Source organism: Myotis daubentonii, chromosome 17 (genome assembly GCF_963259705.1).
Source record: "Myotis daubentonii chromosome 17, mMyoDau2.1, whole genome shotgun sequence".
NCBI classification, from domain to species: domain Eukaryota; kingdom Metazoa; phylum Chordata; class Mammalia; order Chiroptera; family Vespertilionidae; genus Myotis; species Myotis daubentonii.
In genome coordinates this window covers 41,977,120-41,997,642 of record NC_081856.1, presented here as the reverse complement: position 1 = coordinate 41,997,642, position 20,523 = coordinate 41,977,120, and the positions used below count along the sequence as shown (strand labels likewise).

The following is a 20,523-nucleotide window of genomic DNA, read 5'->3' as shown; positions in this document are numbered from 1 at the left end:
AACTGAAAAGAATTTTTTTTATATATATATTTAGAGGCCAAAGAGAAGGTGCTGTATCCATAGGACACGATGGAAAAGGAACAAGTATAGCAAGGCAGAGTTCCTGGAAATAAAAAAATATTAAGTGAAAACTTCAAAAATTCTGTAGGGAATTTTATAGTTAAGGAAACTTCCCTGAAAGTAAACAAAGAGAAAGACAATAGGATGGAAAAAAGAATACGAAAATGAGAGGAGTAATCCAGGAGGTTCAACACCCAATGAGTCGTGTTAGAAGGAGAGAACAGAGAAAAATAATGGCAAGGAAAGTATCAAAGAAATAATACAAGAAGTTGTCCTGGAACTGAAGGACACTGGTCTTTTGTTTTTGTTTTTGTTTTTTAATTCTCACCCGAGGATATTTTTCCATTGATTTTTAGAGAGAGTGGAAGAGAGAGGGAAAGACAGAGAGAAACACATCAATTGGTTACCTCCTGCATGAGCCCTGACCAGGGCCTGGGCGGGGGAGAAGCCTGCAACCCAGGTACGGGTCCTTGAGGATGTAAAGAAACCGTGAGACTGGTTACCCCTGGGGAGCGAGACCTGGTGGCCAGAGCATAGGTGTGAAAGGCAGACCATCACCGTATAGTCTTGCACCATTTGAATTTTCTCTTTCTCTCTTTAAATTTTAATTCACTGGCATGCAGTGCATTCACAATGTTACACAACCAACACGTCTATCTAGTTTCAAAACATTTCCCCAAAAAGAAACCCTTTACCTATTAAAAAGTTGCCCCCAGTTCCTCCTCCCCTCACCCCACTCTCAAGCCCCTGGCAGCCTCCAGTCTGCTTCCCTTCTCTATGGATTTACCGATCCTGACTATTTCATATAAATGGAATCATACAGTATGCGATCGTTGGTGTCTGGCTTCTTTCACTTAGCGTAATGTTTTCAAGGTTCATCCATGGTGTAGCATGTATCAGTACTTCCTTTCTACGGATGAAAAATATTCTGTGTGATATATATACCACCTTGTGTTCATCCATTCATTCTTTGATGAACATTTGGGTTGTTCCCACCTCCTGGCTGTTGTGATTAGTGCCGCTATGAACATGCATGGACATGTATTTGTTTGAGCACCAGTTTCAGTTACTTGGGGTACAGACCTAGGAGTCGAATTGCCGGGTCCTATAGTCATTTCATGTTTAAATTTTAGGAAATGCTGAGTCATTTTCCACAGTGGCTGCTCCATTTTACATTCCCATCAACAGGGCACAAAGGTTCCATTTTCTCCACACCCTTGCCAACACTTGTTCTTTTCTTTTCTTTTCTTTTTTAACTAATACCCATCCAAATGGATGGGAGGTGGTATCTCATTGTGATTTTGATTTCCTAATGTTTAGTGACATTAAGCATGTTTTTAAGTGCGTGTGTTCAGTTATTTCGCTTCTTTGAAGAAATGTTGATTCAAGCTCTTTAAGGCCCATTTTTTTTATTGGACTGTTTGTGTTTCTGTTGTTAGAGGTCTTCATATGATCTGAATACTAGATCCAAAGCACCATTTGAATTTTAATTCATGTAAATATACTACCTCCTCAAAGGAGAAATACAATCAAAGCCACTGTGTGGATGACAGGTGAGGGGTGGGGGTGGAATCAGGAGGACCCTGGTGGGCAGGGGAGATGGGGAGAGGTGGGCAAATGTGAATGAGAAAGACAGATGGGATATAGGTGTGGAGAGAAAAATTAAGGAATGAGGGCCATCTAGTCAGGTTTCTTTCTTGAATTTCTGGGTGGAGTGCTATCTCCCTAGAGGAGGGACAGGCTGGGGATGGGGTGTAGGAGGGAGGACACTGAGGGTTTGGTTTGGGACACAGAAAGTCTGAAGTGCCTGTGAGTCAGCCAAGTTGAGGGGCTGCAGAGGAGCAATATCTATGTGCCAGGAGTTTAAACTTTCTGCACGATCCTACCGCCCTCAAAATACTGCAATATCTGTTAAGGACAATGGCCATTTTCAAGTGAGAGAGGAGGCAGGAGCATGCCCGGGAGGGGAGGAGCGCATGCTGAGGCGTGGTGGGCCGTGCCGGACTGGGATGCCACGCAGGGTTCAGGCCGGGGGATGGCATGACATGATCTGCATCGTGAAAAGATCGCTTTGGTGCCAACATGAGAGTCAGACCAGAGGGAGGTGAAACAGGGCCAGCTAGAAAGTGACTGCTGAAATACAGGAGCTGAGCAAACTGAGCGAGATGGGAATGGAAACGAGGCTACAGCTCGAGGTGGCTGGGATGTGGGGGTGGGGAGGGGTGGATGAGCCAAGAATAACTCCCAGTCTTCTGGCTTGAGTGACTGCATGGGTGGTGGGGCCATTTCCCGAAAGCAAATGTAGGAGGAGGAGGGGGAGGCAAATCCTTAATTAACTGAAGCTCGACACTCTTCCCAGAGACAGGACCAGAGTGGTGAGAGAACATGCTCGCAGCCCGTCTGTCCCCACCCTGCACCGCAGCCCGGGGCTGGGCACCTCAGAAGGTCCTCATTCTATCCCCACCAACGCGGACTCCTCCCCCACATCAGATCCATCACCAAGGCCTGAAAGTCCTTCCATCAAACTATCTCGTGCCTGTCCTCGCCTTTCTGTTCTTCCTGGGGCCTACAATGGCTGCAGGGGGCCAGGCCTGTCGCGGGCTTACAAGAGGCATCTTGTTGCAGCAGAGGCTGCTGTGCAGCAAGGGCTACTGCCCACTGCTCCTGGTAACTATTCGTAGGAGCTTTCCTCCTAACAGCACGAAGACAAGCCCGCTGTCTCCTCTCCCAGACAGTGCTGGCTGAGCCCCAGGTCAGAATTCAGCAGAAATCCCTCGGAACCTTTGGTACCAGAGAAGTCCTTTGGTAGGTGGCTGGCCACGGTCACACAGCTGCCACCCCAGCGAGAGCCTGCCTACCGCACACAGAGGCCTTGGCTCTGGGGAGGGGGGGAGGTGCCACCCTCTGGGGGTCATCGCCAGGCCACACTGGACCTTACTACCCGTTTTGCAGTTAGGTATTGTGTGAGGGCTGCACCACGGTGGCCAGCGGTGCTCAGTGGTAGAGGGTCGGCTTGTGCCCCAAAGGATCATGGGTTAGATTCCCAGTCAAGGGTACGAACCTGGGTTGCAGGTTCGATCCCCAGCCCCAACTGATGTCTGTCTGTCTGGATCTCTGTCTCTCTCCACCTCCCCCCCTTTCACTCTCTCTAAAAATCAATGGAAATATATCCTTGGGTGAGGATTAACAACAGAGTCCAGGTAGGAGAAGCGAGGTGTGAGAGTGCACACCCACACGCTGTGTGGTCAGGTGAATTGTTCAGGAAGAGGAAGGAGAACTGGTTTGGGAGTTAGGAGTCAGTGGGACCATTTCAAGTCCTGGCCGGGCCTTTTATGAGTTGTATAAACTATAAGAGGCTCATTCCACTTTTCTGGGTGCCAAGTTCATGGACTGTCAAATACTGAGTTTTACTAGATGATTCAGAGTCTTTCTTGTAAACAACTTCCTTAGTCTCCATGGTCCAAGGCTGTGCTAAGACCACTGCATATTGCCTGCTGGATAGTTTTTGTGTATCTTGCATTAAGCTGAATATTTCTACTGTCCTGGATGGAGGCAACCTGGGGGTTGGGGGACTCCTTTTCCTTCCAGGTCACCCTGTGTGGGTTCACTTACCTCCCTGATTATAGAAATAAAGTGAGAGATGCAAGTGGGTGTTGTGTGTGTATGTGTGAGTGTGTGTGTGTATGTGTGAGTGCGGGTGTTGTGTGAGTGTGTGTGTGTGATGTGTCTCTGTGTGTGTGTGGCGTGTGTGAGTGTGTATGTGTGTGTGTGTATGTGATGTGTCCATGTGTGTGGTGTGAGTGTGTGTGTGTAGTGTGTGTGAGTGTGTGATGTGTCTGTGTGTGTGTATGTGTGAGTGTGTCTCAGTGTGTGTGTATGGTGTGTGTGTGATGTGTCTGTGTGTGTGTGGTGTGAGTGTGTGTGTGAGTGTAGTGTGTGTGTGTCTGAGTGTGTGTGTATGGTGTGTGAGTGTGTGTGTGTGTGTGGTGTGTGTGTGTGCCTCTGTGTGTGTATGGTGTGTGTGTGTGAGTGTGTCTCTGTGTGTGTATGGTGTGTGTGTGTGTGTCTCAGTGTGTGTGTATGGTGTGTGTGTATGGTGTGTGTGTGTGTGTGTCTCAGTGTGTGTGTATGGTGTGTCTGTGTGTCTCTGTGTGTGTATGGTGTGTGAGTGTGTATGTGTCTCAGTGTGTGTGTATGGTGTGTCAGTGTGTGTGTATGGTGTGTGTGATGTGTCTGTGTGTGTGTGATGTGTCTCTGTGTGTGAGTGGTGTGTGAGTGTGTCTCTGTGTGTGTATGGTGTGTGAGTGTGTGTGAGTGTGTGTGTATGGTGTGTGTGGCGGGGGGGGGGTGCAGTGGAGCAGAGGACAGCAGGAGGCTCCCTGCCAAGGTCTCTGCAGGGCAGAAAATGTGCAGAAAAAAGGAGGTCACGTGGCGCTGGGGCGGGGAGACGGCCTGTGCTTTCCTCGCTCAGGGCTGCTCTCCTCTGTCCTGGCCGCATCTGGAAGCTGGGCTGGACGGTGAGGGGAGAATAGAGTAGGTTTGCCTCCTCATCTGTCCGACTCATGGTTGTAATTTGTCAGCTGACAGTTTTTTTATTTTTCAGGCAAATGAAGCTTCTGTTGGATTTTTTTTTAGTAAAAAGCATGATATACTCACAAAATCAAAACCTTTGAGGGTAGGGGTGGGATCTATGAGCACAAAACTAAATGGACTCTCTTATCAGATTGCTTGAGTGCATTTTGTGTGTGTGTGTGTGTGTGTGTGTGAGAGAGAGAGAGAGAGAGAGAGAGAGAGAGAGAGAGAGAGAGGAGCTGCTTTTTCTTCACCACCTCCCACCCTCTGAGATGGGTGGCCGCTCAGCCCTCAGGGACAGTGCAGGGACAGTGAGGCAGGGAGAGGCTGGGAGGCATGGGCTCGGGTCTTCCACGCTCTTCCAGGGCCCAGTCTTCATCTTCATCTCCCACCTCCCAGAGTGTCCGGTGCTCTGTGGGGTACTTCCTGGGCCCTCCGAAGGCACTGGCACAGGAATAACAAGAAAAGGCTGGGTGCGTGACGAGTGTGCATATTTGGGGCCACAGCAAGCGTTTGGGGTAGCTGTGTGGCTCTGACCCCTGGGCTGTATCCATCAGGGTCACCTACAAGACTTGTTGAGCAAAGCCCCCCCAGCCCCCCAGTTGCACCTCACGCCCTCAGGCCACAGGTAGGAACAGCCATCCACTGGGCCTGCGGCCACTCCCCCCATTTCCTCAAGATTAAGCACCCATCTCTCTGTCACTCTCTCAGCCTCCTTGACCACGATTGTTGGTGACTGTAGTCTGCAATCTGCAAGCAGAACATCCACAGGTGGAAGTGGGTATCCCTTTCCTCCCTGGGTGCTGGGGGTCGGGTTCTTACGATACTTGAGAAAAAGAATTTTCTAAGACTCGTGTGGGCGGATGAGTGATTTTTATTTGTGTGGAATTACATTCCTGGGTTTCAAAAGTCCCATGTCCCTTAAACCAGGCCTGGAAGATGTGCAGCTGGGGATTTAGCAGAGCCAACAGCAAAGCCAATGTCCAGAGTTGCCGTTCCTGGTGGGTGGAGCTGGGTCTGGTATGGCATTAGACTAGTTACAGCCGTGAGCCATGTGGGCGAATGCAGAGGAGTGCAGCCCCTGCATCAAGAGAGCCAGGAGCCCAGCCCATAAGCACGGGGGCGGGGGGGCGGGGGGGGGGATTCCTTTATTTAGGAGTTTATGTACCTCAAATCTTCCTGTGCTTGCAGGGGCCACGCCTACTCTGGCCAATGACTGACAGACAAGTACCTTCCCTACATCACTCAGACTTACTGGGCATGTGTCTATTTGGCCTCCCCTTTGCTCCTTTTATCAATAACCAGGTTCATTACAATGGTGTCAGGACCACATTTCAAGCATCCCTCACCACCCTCATCTCTCTATGTTCTCCTTCACCTTCAGTTCCGTAGTCAGTCATGGTAATAACTCCCCCTACCCTTCTCTCGCTTGTGGTACTCATGAAACTGCAACCCTGGCAGAATTCAGTCGTTTCTACTCTCTACCTGTCCTACTCCCCACCTCGCACGCCCATCCCCACAGTTGAATATGGAGGGACTAAAGGTGTTCTCTGGCCCGTCCAGGCTCTCACTCTCCTACATGACTGTCTTTTCACTTTCTGTCCTCCAGTTTCCAACATCTCCATCCTCACGCTCAGTTGCTGATATTGCTTCTGATTTCACTGGGGAAATTAGAGGAGAATTTTAAGAGGCTCCTGTTACCATATGTGCATTCGTTTGCTAGGGCTGCCATAGCAAAGTACCACAGATTGAGTGGTTTATCAACAGAAATCTACTTTCTCAGAGCTCTGGAGGCCGAAAGTGCCAGATCAAGGTGTTGGCTGGGTTGGTTTCTCCTGAGGCCTTGCTCCTTGGCTTGCAGGCGGCCACCTCCTCCCTGTGTCCTCACGTGGCCTTTCCTCTGAGTATGCCTATTCCTGGTGTCTCTGCCTCTTCTTATAAGGACATTCGTTAAATTGGATTAGGGCCCACTCACGAGGCGGGGAGCCCACACCCTCCCCGGCACACAGGCTTGGCAGCTTTGGCTCCTCCCAGATGACTGAGCCCCCTGTAAACGTTTGAGGGGCAGAGTAAATCCCCTCTCACCCCAGGAACAGTGCTTTCATTTTCTTTTAAACAGATCTTCTTTTTCCATCATTTTCCTAACTGCCAGCAAGACACAAAGGCACAGTGGGGGTCCGTGGAGGTCCCATGGTTTGTGGTGAGATGTCCCCTTGTGTTTGATGGAGAAAGGACTGCAGCCACCCGTCTCCCCTCGGGCTCTTCCTGAGGCAGGCCTGGGGGGCGCAGGTATATCCCCTCCCTCCCCACTGTCTCAGCCTTCCTGGCTTCCAGACCCCATGGCTTCAGTTCCACAGCCCCGTCTAGGAAGGCAGTGCCCCGGCCTTAGACCCGAAAGGAGAAGAGCTTTAGGGCAACCACAGAAGCTGATCGATAACCACGTTAGGTGCCTGAGTCCAACTGAGCCCAGACACAGAGCTCTTACATTGGGGAGGGCAATGAGCTTGGAGAAGAAACCAGTTTCCTTGGTCTCTTTTGTATTTTTCTCAATTTCTCCTGGTTTTCTCCTCCATGGTGGTGTTTGGGGAGGGGGAGATTTTATTTTGTAAAGATTTTATTTCCCATAATTTTAAGGAGGAAAGGAGTCTCCAGTGTTGGTTTATTTGATTCTCAGACCGATAAACTTGCCCTGCTTTTGACGCGAATCACCTTGAGGCCCTGGCTCAGGAGACTCGTGGTCCATGGACGTGTGTAGAAGCAGCAGCGATGGCTGGCACCGTCGCCGCGGGGACAAACCCTGTAACAGAGCCTTTTCTCTCTGGCCTGAGGCTGCTTCCCTTCCTGCGGGCAGGCCTCAAAGAAGCCATCACTTCTGCTTCTCGGAAGGGAGAGGGAGTCCAGATTTTCCTTACTAACTTGTTCCTCGTTGTGATGAAGGCCTTTCTCTTCACCCAAGGAAACCTTGCCAGCTGCGACTTCAGCATCAACATCAATTTTCTTTATACCGTTTTCTGCCTCCCAGCTTGGCCTTTCCTAGACGGATTTTGATTATTTTCTCTACCGTTATCATCAGAGAGAGAGGGAAAGGGGCATCCGGAGCCGGGCAGACCAGGGAGGGTGGGAGTGGCCAGGTGAGGCTGCAGGGAGGAGGTGGAACTTGGCTTGAGTGCTCAGAGGCCACGTTCTGCTTAAAAAGATCTTTCTGGACTCCCCTGACTTGGCACCTCTCTCTCCAAAGTTCATGTCTGCCCCTGGGCTCGCGCTGGGTTTTGGATGTGCTTCTGGTACCCCATCCTCAAATGGCAGGACGGCTGTAAGGATTTGTTTACCGGACTCAGCCCTGGCCCAGGAGCTCCGGGACTGTGTCATTTGGCAGCCCCAGCCCCCAACTCAGCCCAAGGGCTCAAGAGTGGGAGCAGAATGAAACAGGAGGGAATGAAACAGGAGTTCCGTTTAAGGCCAGGAGGAAAATGACAGCCCTGGGGCAGTGCGACAGGCAGGAGGGTCTCGCTGCCCCACGCTGGCCTCCCTTTCCCACCGGGTGGGCGGGGTTGCACTTGCTCGTGGGGACCTGGGAAGGCTGATGGGCGAGCAGGTCAGAAAGCCAGACAGGACAGGGAATTCTCCCTGAAGGTCCTCTGAGGGCGAGGCTGCATCTGGCTGTCGGTGCATGGAGGGTCCCAGAGAATCCACAGCCTTCCCTCCTGGGCCCTGGGACTTCAGGTCCACCTCGAAGGCCCTGGAGCTCTCATGAGCACAGAGCCCAGGGCAGCCGGGCAGCCTGGGTGGGGAGCGGCTCTGTGGGTGGCCAGCATTGAACGACCTCCCCAGATCTGTGCGTTTGGGGCCACCCGAGCCCGCGTTGTGAGCCTGCGGGGGGCAGGGAGGAGAGACAAAAGAGGCCAGTGGGACGCGTGGTGCCGGGCTGCTCCCCGGCCACCCAGGAGACACCCTGGGTCTGTCCACCAGGCGGCCCGGGCAGAGCGGGTGCGGGCCTCCCCGGTGCCACCTCTGTCGCAGTTCTCTAACTTGGGCCTCTTCCTTTGTCAAGGGCCCTGCTAACCCCTCCCTCTCGGGACCCAGCGGGCCAGGCGAGGTAATGCCCATGCCCGCCAGCCACCTCGGGGAGAACAGGACGGTGGGCGTCCTGCTGTGACTGGTTGCCACCCCCTCGCCGCAGCACCAGCTCTCACATGAGCCAGGCGCAGAGCAGAGCAGCGCCCCGAAAATGACAGGAGTTCTAACCATGACTTGCATTTTTTAGAATTCTGTTTTTCTCTTGACCCAATTTTTTAAAAAATTGAGGCTTGTGGCTCCTCTTCCTCTTGGGCCCAGGGGGGTGCTAGTTTGCCCGGCCGGGGGCGGGTTGTGTCCGTCAGAAAGTGCAGGAGGGCCCCTCGGAGCAGTCCCGGGAGGCAGTGCCAGGCCAAGGTCAGGGCGAAAGGCAGCCCGGGCTGAGAGAAGGAGGCTGGTGGAGGGAGGGAGGGAGGGAGGGGGGAAGGGAAGGAGGGAGGGAGGGAGGGAGGGAGGGAGGGAGGGAGGGGGGAGGGGAGGAGGGAGGGAGGGGGGAAGGAGGGAGGGAGGGAGGGAGGGGGGAGGGGAGGAGGGAGGGAGGGAGGGGGGAGGGGGGAGGGAGGGGGGGAGGCAGCAGGTCTGCGTGGAAGCCTCTCTCCCCCATGCAGCTTCTGCGCCTTCCTCACCAACACCAGCCATCCTGGAACCACCCGAGATGCTCTGAGAAACTGTCCGTGTTGTTCTTTTCAACCTAACCGTCCAAGTGGAGGAGGCCTGGGGATTATCACAGCGCTCATCTAACGGATTCTGCAGAGGGCCACGCCAGCACCCCCCCCCCCCCCAGGCTCTCCCCAGGAAAAGCCTCCCGGGTCTTTCTGTCCCCAGTGACCACAGGGATGTAGTTTCCTGATCTACTGCTCCAAACGCGGTTCCCAGGCGTTATGTTGTTTAGCACCAGCCCTGCCCTCACCACAATCCCCCAGCTCCTTCGCAGCCCCAGTGACTCACGGAGCCACGGCGCTGGGTGTGGTGGGCACGGACAAGCCACAGGAGCAGGCACCTCGGGCCTCAGCATGAACCACAGACGCGTGTGCACGGGCTGCCTGGTCACTCTTGCTGACACCTTGCACCCGCGCCGCAGTTCGGCTTTAAAAAGCCGCCCTCACTTCCTCTCTGGCGGGGTGCTGGGCCCAGGCTGCCTCCCCCTGCAGCAGGTGATAACGGGGGACAGGATCCAGGCGCAGATGTGCAGCAGCGAGGAAACTGCAGGGTCCCCAGGCACTGGGGGAGACCCAGACCTCGCCCCTTCTTACAGCTCCTCTTCTTCCCAGAGGCCGCTTCCCCCTGGTGTCTGCCAGGTTGCTGACTGGGGCCTGCCCTCCCTGAGCTCTGGAGGGGAGATGGAGGCAGGAGGGACACACATTTGGGGAACCAGGAAAGGTCAGAGGTCATTTCCAGAGGAAGGACGAGGCCTATTGAAGAACTGAAATGAGACCATGTGTCTGGCACGAAGGACAAAGGGTGAGTGGGGGCCCAGGAGGTACGTGGGGTGACCATGAGGGCTTCAGGCTGTGCGCACGCCTGTCTGGACTCCTAGGACAATGAGAAGCTACAGCGCTGCTGGCCTTCGGATGCCCTCACCAGAATTATGTTCTGTGCGGCTTCAGTTCTATTTATCAGCCTGTTATTCTTTCCAAGAAAAGCCCCACCTACCACAGCCGGCATCGGAGGCCAGGCCGTGTGCTAAGTACTCTGCTTGCATGAGCTCCCTCCCTGGGGACCCACAGCGTGTCCAGGAGGATGCCGGGACCCTATTTTGTCCCTGGCCCCCTCGGGGTCTCCCCCTGCCCCTTTGCAATGGAGCCAGGGGCTGTGTTGAGCTCCCCAGGTGTTAGATGGGTGAGCCAGACTCACCGCTTTTTGATGTCACATCTAACATGCTCAGCACCAAAGGTTCTCAAAACCAGAAGGACCCCTGACATTCACCTTTCACACACTCTCACCTGCTGCGTGAACTCGACCCCCTAAAAGCCACCACCAGGTGTCAGGAGGCCAGCGGCAAACACCCCTGCGGATTGAGAGCTCAGATGTAGTGGACACAGAGCTTTCCCCATCCTTCCCACCCCAAGAGAACTACCCCCCAGATGGCAGACCTCCCTCCCCCGGTGGGGGCTGAGGCTGCCTGGCCAGCTCACCTCAAGGGTGAGGGTGCCCGAGACAGGGGGCCAGGCGGGGCTGAGCCAGGGATGGGCACGCTCATCAATGCGCCATCAGCACCCCCACTTTGGAAAGCAGAGACTGGGGGCGGCTCACTCCCTCATGAAGTCCAGAGCACCTGCTTCGGGGCCCAGGTAGGAACGAGGCAGGGCTGGTGAAGGGTGTCCCCTAACGACCACCATTTGTTGAGACACGACCCGGCCCTTGGCACATGCTAGACATGGTCCTTATCTTAACGACCAGCCATTCCACAGATGAGGGCACTGAGGCTCGGAGTGGTTTTCTAGCCCCAGTCACACGCTTCTTAAGGGGCAGGGCTGGGGCTTGAGCCTGGAGCTGTCCAGGTTCCAGAGCTTGCATTGCCCCGTTCAGTGACAAGGCATCCCTTCCGTGGGCGCAGGGCGGCCTGAGCCTCTATGGCGAGCAGGAACCTGAAGAGAGGCATTGTTCCTATTGTTCAAACCAGTCTGCTCGGACGGCCCCGCAGTTCAGCCCCAACAGGCTAAGTACATCCCAGCAACTGTTGGCTGAGCCAGCACTGTGGCGGTGATGTCATGGGCGCCAAGCAACATTCCCTGTTCTGTTTACACCCGAGTACAAATTGGATCCAGAGCCCCCAAGTCCTACAGAGGTAGTAGGTAAGCCTTGCTAGTGCCAGGTTATAAATTGCATGCAGCCACAAAACGCCTGAAAGGATTTTTGACTTTCAAAATATGATCCAGAGTCTCCAATAGATGCTGGATGTGGCTGGAGATGTGAAGAGGTGCTTCCTGGTCATCAAGGTAGGGCAGACAAGGTAGCATCTACAGTCTGAACAAACCGAATGCAGGAGTGTGTGTGTGTGTGTGTGTGTGTGTGTGTGTGTGTGTGTGTGTACTGCGGGAAGGCAGGGGAAGGCTGAGTAACTGGGAGGGTCTCTAGATGTCCCTCCCTAACTTCAACTGTTCCAATTCTGCTTTAATTTACTATGTGCACATTGGACGCCCTCTGCTAAAAGCAGCTTGAAACCCACTGCTGGGAGGGCATGCTGAGTTAAGGAGGAACTGTGAGCGGAAAGGTGAGGTAAGATCTGCATTTTAGGCCTCTGGCTGTGCTTGCAGGGCGGAGCCTGGATTGGAGGGAAGCGAGGGTGGAGGTGCTCAGTCAGGTGACAGGTGACTGCAGCATTACCGGCAGCCAGAACGAACGCGAAGGCGGTGGAGAGAAGGGGCAGAGTAGAAATGTACTTTGGAGGTAAAATCAAGGGCTCAGTGGCTCCTGGCATATGAAGATCAGGAAAGGAGGTTCTTCTGTAATTCCTGCTTCCTGTCTGAAGGGTGGTGGTGGGTGTTGCGGAGCTGGTGCACACAGTGGGGGGCAGTGTCTAAGGAAGGTAGATGCACCAGGTAGGGCAGCTCCATGGAACATTCCAAGCACAGACGGTGAACTGGTAGCTGCCTTTTCGAAACCGGTGGAAAGCTCTGGGCTCTAGATATAAACTTGGTTTTCAACATAGAAATGTCATGTAAAGTTAAATGAAGGGATGAGGTAACCAAGGGCAAGTATGGCTAGAAAAGGGCCCAGGAGTGTACCGTGGGAAAGCCAACATTAAGAGGGGGCAGAGATGCCCGGCTGGCGTGGCTCAGTGGTTGAGTGTCGACCCATGAACCAAGAGGTCCCCGGTTCGATTCCCAGTCAGGGCACATGGCCAAGTTGCAGGTTCAATCCCCAATAGGGGGCATGCAGGAGGCCGCTGATAGATGTTTCTGTCTCTCTTCTTCTCCCTTCCTCTCTCTCTAAAAATCAATAAAAACTTTTTTTCTTTTTAAAAGAGGGAGCAGAGAAATTAGAGCCAGGAAAAGAAACAGGACAGAGGCCATGTGCTAGTGGGCAGCTGGACTTGCGAGTCTGAAGTCGAGAGAAAGTACGAGGTTCAGATTTGTGAGTCATCAGCACCTTGGCTGTCACTGATATGATGGGAGAGGATGGGAGTGAGAAGATAGATGAGCCTGGTCGGGAGAAAGGGAGATGGTGAAGGATCAGCGGAGCATGACACTGAGGACAGCGTGGGTTCAGGAGCTGGGTCAGTCACGGTACTTCTGGCTGCAAGTCATAGCATAACTGACTAAAATTGGCTTGGAGTTGGAATGGTCTCACAGAAGGTCCAGAGGTAGGCAATTCCAGGGCTGGTTCAATGGCTGGAGCTGAGGGCGAGAATGCCGCTTTGGAGCTGGGCACCTGCACTAGCCCTGCCTTTGGGTGTCGCTCCAGCCCCCACGCACGCAGGCCTGCTTGAGGTCCTGCAGCGGAGTGCGTTCCTCTGATGACTTGCTTCTCCTCTGCACACAGAAGCGTCTGCCTGGAGGAGGTCGGAGAGGTGTTTAGGAGGCTGGGGCTGGCTCTAACAAGGGTTCATTTCCCCGGGGGGTTGGGGGGGGGGCGGCTGATGAAGATTGAGTCCCAGGCTCAGAATTCTGACCCCGGGACCTCACAGCAGAAGGCAGAGCCCAATCAGGAAAGCTGTGGCTGCAAGTAGGGCACTGGCCTGGGCTTTGCCGTCGCCCACTGAAGACCACATCCGCCGCTCCCGGCGCTTTGTGCCGGCTCCTGGCTGCGGCTCCATCAAGGCGACAGCCTCCGTCTGATCTCCTCCTTTGCAGGAGCTCGGGGAGAACAAGGCGGCAGCCTCATTTGTCTGTCTGAGATGGAGGCTCTCAGAGCCAGGCAGCTTGGAAAAATGAGGTGACAAAAGAGGCTGGCCAGCCATTAGGTAATGCCCGCCTGCCTGCAGGGCAGCCCCACATGGAACCTGTCCCGAGTTCACTGGGGGGTCCAGGGGAGAGCAGACACATGGATTCTGTAAATGGAGGTGCACAGCCATGCATCAGAGGAACGACCAGGGTCTGTTGGGAAGGAGGGACGCTGTTACATAGCCCATGACCTAATGTTGCTGAGCCTCACCTATACAGTGGGGAGGAGAATGGCTCTATCAGCAATGCCTGGCTCCTTCCTTGTCTAGGCCAGCAGCTTGCTCGGAGGAGCTAACGCCGGGCAAGCAACCCCCAGGCGCAGGCTGGGTGTGAGGACCTGCCATGGCCCTCCCCCTCCCTCCTCCTCCTCCGGCCCTGGGGGAGCCAGAGGCCATGCTCAGAGCTGTGTGGAGCCCCCTCCTTGGCTATAGGACCCTCTGGAGATGGCAATGGCTCCTCCCACACGACTGCCAATTCTTCCCCTTGCTTTCCTCCCAGCTTCTCTGTCTTGGACAAACAACATTCTTGGCTTCTTCATTTCTCTGCATTTTCTCCCAGGCTAGTCCTCTTATTAAAATAAAAAATCTCCACTCAAGGCCCAGTTCTTCCTTCCTGCAAATTTCACTGCAACACGCTCGCCCTCGGGGGAGCCTTGGGCCCCATAAAGCCCCAGGGCCTCTCCTCCAAAGAGATGACTCTCTCTCTACAGCCAGGTACTTTTTTGGGTGTTTGTTTGCCTTTTTTTTTTTTTTTTTTTTAAGTATATGCGAGCCTGTGTTTCTATGTGGGGTATGGGGAAGCCCGGAAGTACTTTGGTCCTGGGTTCAAGTTATGACTTCACAAAGTACTAGCTGTGTGACTGTGGGCAAATCACTTAACCTCTCTGAACCTCAATTCCCTCATCAAATAATTGTTTATATAAATGTTTCTCCCATGTGTTGTCTCAGCAGCTTCTCAGAACAGCCTTATAAGGAATGGTTAGAAAGTCTATATGACAGATGAAGAAACAAAGGCTTTGACAAGTTCCCTTAACAGTGTCTCTGAGACACATAGCTGGTGACAGAAACCTGACTTGACTCTCAATTCCCTACTCTTCCTACAGGATCAGGGGAGGGGAGGACATCTTGCCGGCTACTTCTCAGAGCTGTTGTGAAGGTCAAAGGACTTCACCCATTTGTTTATTTCACAGACATTTGTTGAGGGCCATGGAGTGCCAGCCTTGGTTTTCTGGAATGAAGGGTTCTATACGCTGTAAGGAGCTGGGCAGATGTGAACAAGAGTGGGGTCCAGGGTGTGGTCCCACTCCCCTAGGGGAGTGTGCCCAGCCGCCTTGCAGAAGAGCTTAGCACTTAGCAGAACACCTGGCCCAGCCCACCCCCTAGTCCTCGAGGAGCCATTCCCTTCCCTCTCCGGACATCCCTTCCTAGGCCCTCTCACAGTCAGCCTCACCACACGCTGTCTGGGAGGTACCATCCACCCCATTTTACAGAGAGAGGAATGCAGGTCCCCAAGGGCAGTGGGGCTCAGTCCTTGGCTGCATGTTCGAATTACTGGGAATCTTTAAGAGCCCGATGCCCAGGCCAAATCCCAGACCATGAAATGAGGAACTGAGGCTGGGCCCGGGCAGCAGTGTTCATGCTAACGCTGCTGGCCAAGGGCAAGTGCAGCCGGGAGGAGAGCCGCTGTCTTGGTGGCCAGCACCCACCGTGGATGCTGATGCCCAGGAGTTGTCCAGGTCCTTGGTTCTCATTTGGGGCTCCCTCCCGACCAGCCCTGGCCCTTTCTAGCTGGGTGCCCTTGGGTGTGGTAGGAGTTGCGGTGGCCTGTGGGTCAAGTGACTGGCACCTGTCAGAGGCTTCATGGTTACTCCCTTTCTCTTTCCCTGGCTGCTGCCCAAATTTGGGTCCGTTTTCTCTTTCTTCACATCTCCTCCAGGGGAAGTGAAACTCAGATCAGTTCCCCTCTCCCTGGCAGCACGGCCCAGAGGCTGGAGGGACCGTGGGAATCAGAGGGAGAAGCTTTGAGGGGCAGCTGGGTCTGGAACTGGGTTCCTTCTCCTCGTTGGGCCCAATCTGGGGATGGAGATTAAGCACAAAGAAAGAGTCTGCTCTGGGCTGCGCGTGTCCCCCCCCCAGCTCCTGAGGGCTGGGGCTTCCTTAAAGGGGACAATGGTCATCCTTCTATGTCTGTGGAGGGAGGTCTGAGATGCAAGGATTAAGGGCTCCCTGGAGGGCCAGCTGGCCAGCAGGCAGCCAGAACCACCAGCTTCCCCAGGTATTTGTGGGCCAAAGGCAGTTACTGAGGGTAGAGCCCAGCATGGTGCCTGGAGCGCTAGGAGCTCCGTCAACCCCTGCCTCTGCCTTGAAATAGTATTCCTTGTGCTTTTCTTCTGTTCCTCCTGCCCCCCACACCAGCTCTTCCTGCAGGACTTCTCCCCAAATCTGTTAGAAGCATCCGTGCTGCCTCAGGAAGTCCAGGGTTTGTTTGTTTAATATATTTTTATTGATTTCAGAGAGGAAGGGAGAGGGAGAGACAGAAACATCAATGATGAGAGAATCATTGACCAGCTGCCTCCTGGTACCCCCCACTGGGGATCCAGTGCGCAACCCAGGCATGTGCCCTTGACTGGAATCGAACCCGTGACCCTTCAGTCCGAAGGCCGATGCTCTATCCACTGAGCCAAACCAGCTAGGGCAAGTCCAGGGTTTTAAAATGTTCAAAATAGGCCTTTAAGAATTGTCTCAGTGAGTTCATGCTGCCATAACAAAATAGCTCAGACTGCGTGGCTTAAACAACAGGAATTTATTTTCTTACAGTTCTGGGGGCAGGAAGACCAGTATCAAGATGCCAGCAGGACTGGTGTCTGGCGAGAACCCTCTTCCTGGCTTGCAGATGGCCACATTCTCACTGTCCTCACGGGGGAAGGGAGGGAGGGAGGGAGGGAGGAGGGAGGGAGGGCACTCTGTGGTCTCTTATAAGGACACTAATCCCATCTAACCCTAAGTACACCTCCAAATAAAACCGCATCATGGTTTAGAGCAGTGGTTCTCAACCTGTGGGTCGCGACCCCTTTGGCGGTCGAACGACCCTTTCACAGGGGTCGCCTAAGACCATCCTGCATATCAGATATTTACATGACGATTCATCACAGTAGCAACATGACAGTTAGGAAGTAGCAACGAAAATAATTTTATGGTGGGGTCACAACATGAGGGCCAGAAGGTTGAGAACCACTGGTTTAGAGTGTCAAGGTGTGAATTTTGAGGGACCCAATTCAGTCCATAGCATTCCATCCTGCCCCCCAAATTCATGTCCTTCTCTCATGCAAAACATATTCATTCCATCCCAACAGCCTTAACTCATCCCAGCATCAGCTCCAAAGTCCAGCCTAATCTAAACATCATCTAACTCGGGGATGGTGAAACTGGAGCTTTAACTCCTCCTGAGGCAAATTCCTGTCCTGCTGTGAACCTGTGGAACCAGGTAAGCACATGCTTCCAAAACACATGGTGGGACAGGCACAGGGCAGGCATTTCTGGTCCAAAGGGAGAAACGGGAAAGAAGGAAGGGGTGATGGGTCCGAAGAAAGTCCAAAAGTTAGCAAGGCAAATCCTACCAGGTCGCCAGGCTCAGACCAATCCTCTTCGGTTCAGTGCTCTGCCTTCCAGACCCACGGGGGCAGTGTCCCACCTCTGCAGCTCTTCCAAGTGAGGGGGGGGGGGCTCCCTCAAGGCTACCGAGGGGGTGGTCTGATCACCTCTGAACAGCCTTCAGGGTCCTTCTTCCCTTTCCTTGAAGAACAGTGTTCATTTCCAAAGGAATGGCTCTTTGGGCTGGCCCATAGCACCTCAGAAGTCCAACAGGCTTCCTCCATTCTGTCCTCTCTGTCTCCTTCGGTTCCTCCTGGCAGCACCTTTGCTGGTAGGATCCCATCTCTATTCCTGGCTTCCACTGAGAGGACTGATTGGATCTCTGGTCACACCCAAGATCTCTGTATGAAATGTGTGTTCAGCCACACCCTATGTTCTATCAGAACAAGCTCTCTCTTTTTTTATTTTTTGCAATATGGCAGACTTCTCCAAGTTCTGGTTCCTTTTTGCTGAACAGGTCTTTCTTCCATTCATCTCTTCCTTTTGCATTTCACTCTAAGGATTCAGGAGAAACCAGGCTGCTCCTTCAGTACTTTGCTTAGAAATCTCCTCAGCTAAATATCCAATTTCATGGCTCAAAAACGGTACCTTCCACAAAATACTAGAACACAGTTCAGCCAGGTTCTTTGCTATTTTCCACAAGGATCACCTTTTCTGTAGTTTCCAATAACATGCTTGGCATTTACATCTGAATCCCCTTTAACACCTGTATTTCTAGCATGCACCGAACCTCAGTGTAAGAAGAGCAGCCCCACGTGCAGGGACAGTGCCAGGCTGCCATGCGGGAGGCCAGTCAGCACCTGGAAGCTGTGCCTGCAAACCATCCCCCCTGCATTCAGACGGCACTGGGCGGGCAGCCACATCAGGGTGCGTCCCTCACTGGGATGGGCCTCTGCTGAAGGCTGCCCGCAGGTCACCAGGGGATCAGATGTGTGTTTGTACTCAGTTTCCCAAAGCCCCTCTAACTGGTCCCATATAAACACCAGTTTTCAAAGGCCCAGAAGAGCCAGAATGTCTCCAATGGAAGGGTGCCTTTGCACCCAGAGGCGGCTGATGCGGGGGAAAGAATCCCACCATCCCAGCATTGGTGGGTCAGGAGAGTAGAGCGCCCCTCTCCATCTTACGGGATGCACGTGACTGGCAGCACAGGGAAGCAGTTTGGTCCCCAGGCCTGGCAGACTGCAGTGTTTAAGTTCTGGCTTTGCCTCTTCCTAGCAGAGTGATCCTGGGTTAAGTTTCTCAATATCTCTGTTTCAGTTGTCTCCCCTGAGAGATGGGAGATGAAAATAATTCCCATCTCATGGGGTGACGGTAAGAATTTAATGAATTGATTCAAGGAAAATGTTTATACTAGCTCCTGGCACACAGTAACTCCTCAAAAAAAAAAAAAAAAAGGTTAGCCATTAGGGTGCACTCATGAGACCATGCCTGGCTAATATCTGACAGCCAATCAGGAGTGAGGAGGCAATGAAGAGGCGTGGTCAAGAGCAGGGGCTGCTGGGGGAACAGGTGTGGCTTGAGATGGGGTGGCTCTGAGCCTCAGTTTCCTCATTTGTAAAGTGGGAATAACACAACCAAATCCCTTCTTATAATATCTGGTGGTAGGAAGTATAAAATAAATCGTTACAACTACATTTTTTAGATGAGAAAACAGAGGCCCAAAGACCTTAGAAACCTACCTTAAGTTACCAGCGAGTACGTGTGAAAGCTGAGATTTGAGTCAAGCCCCTTTGCCGTCAGAGTCATGAGTCCACACTTCAAACAAATTGTCGAAAATATAATGTATTCATCCTTTTTATTTTTCCATTCGGGGCTATGAACACGATTAAGATGACATTTGCCAAGCAAGGGGCGAAATTGCTCCTAAACCTAATCTTCAGTGAATTTTTTTTCTCTATCCTCCTTTGATTAACTAGCAACCTTTAAAGTAGAGCTTATATAAAAAGCCATTCGAGCTGCCATCTACCTAGACATAACAGACTCTTCTGGGGGTGCATGTCCGCTGGTGGCTGATTAGGCTAAAGCTACAATATATCCAAATCCATAGACTGGAATGACATCCCTAAAATCAAGAGGTAACAAACAGTGGCCGCTGATGGCAGCTCTCAGGAGGCAAACACTACCACACACGTAGGAACTCCTGCGTGAAGTTGTGGTCCCCGCTCATACATTACACAGGCTCGGGGGGGCCTGGGGTCCCTGGACGGACAGACACCTCTGCCAACTGCTCTTTGCGGCTCCGAGGGCAACCCCAACTTATGTTCACTGAGCAGCACCCACTGTGGCTCACACGCATGTTCACGGGAACCTCTACAAAAGCAGTGACTCTCCAAGGGAAAGCCTACCAAACCACCTGCTTAGAAAACACGTGGGCACTTGCTAACATGCAGATCCCACAGCTCTACCCCCCATCCCCTGCGCACAGGCCTCCCCCGGACCCCAGGCCAGCACCCTCAGGCCACACCCCACTCCCCAGGCCGCTGTGGGCCATGGAGCAGCCGGGGATGGCCCTCCCTGGACCACCGCTACACATCTGCCGCGGATCGTGAGCCCCGGAAGGTGGCCTCCTCGGGGACAGCGGCTCCTGGGGCGGAGGGCGCTAGGGGTGACCTTGGTGATGTACTGCACGGGGTGGGTAACCGGCTTTGTAAAGAGGAGCCCCGCTTCCTGGCCTCGGTCCCTGCAATCCCATTAGACGGGGCGGCCTCGGGAAGGGGGCGCATTCTTCCGGATGGGGGGTGGTGGCGGGGGCACGTGGCCATACGCCTGGCGGGGGAGCCGTGACTCAGCTTCGGAAGGCGGCGCCCAGGCCTGGGCTCTGCGGGGCAGGAACAAAGGACCGACCCTCCCGGGCCACGGCGCACCTGCCCGCCTTCGCCCCCTCCCTCTCCTCCCCTCCCCTCCCCGCCCCTCTGGGAGGCGGCGGCGGGCAGCTGTTGCCGGGCAGGCTGGGCTCCGGGCGGCCGCGGTTGGCTGGCCCGCCGCCCCCGCCCTCTGAGTCATCCCGGTGCCGCCCCGCCCGAGCCGAGCCGCAGCCGCCGCCCAGCCCGCGCCCTGCGCCTGCGCGCTGCGCCCCGGTGGCCCGGCGCGGGCGGGGACCGGATCACTCGCCCGCGGCCACCCCGCAGCCGCTGTCTGTGCAAACGCGGGCGCCGGCGGGAAGGAAACCCGCACGCTCCCTGCCCCGTCACTGGGTCTTGCCCCGCCTCCCTGGGCTGGTCACCCCTGCGCGGCTCTGCCTGGCGAGGAAGGGGCCCGCCGCCCGGGGCACCCACCTTCAC

At 54.0% G+C, this 20,523-nt stretch overlaps 1 long non-coding RNA gene across 1 annotated transcript; it reads left to right on the top strand.

Annotated features, from left to right (window-relative positions):
- The first annotated feature begins 11,448 nt into the window (after positions 1-11,448).
- Positions 11,449-19,326, top strand: LOC132219665 (uncharacterized). Its single transcript, XR_009449559.1, has 3 exons — positions 11,449-11,645; positions 16,945-17,075; positions 17,961-19,326. It is a non-coding gene; the product is annotated as an uncharacterized LOC132219665 (long non-coding RNA).
- The last annotated feature ends 1,197 nt before the right edge of the window (positions 19,327-20,523 follow it).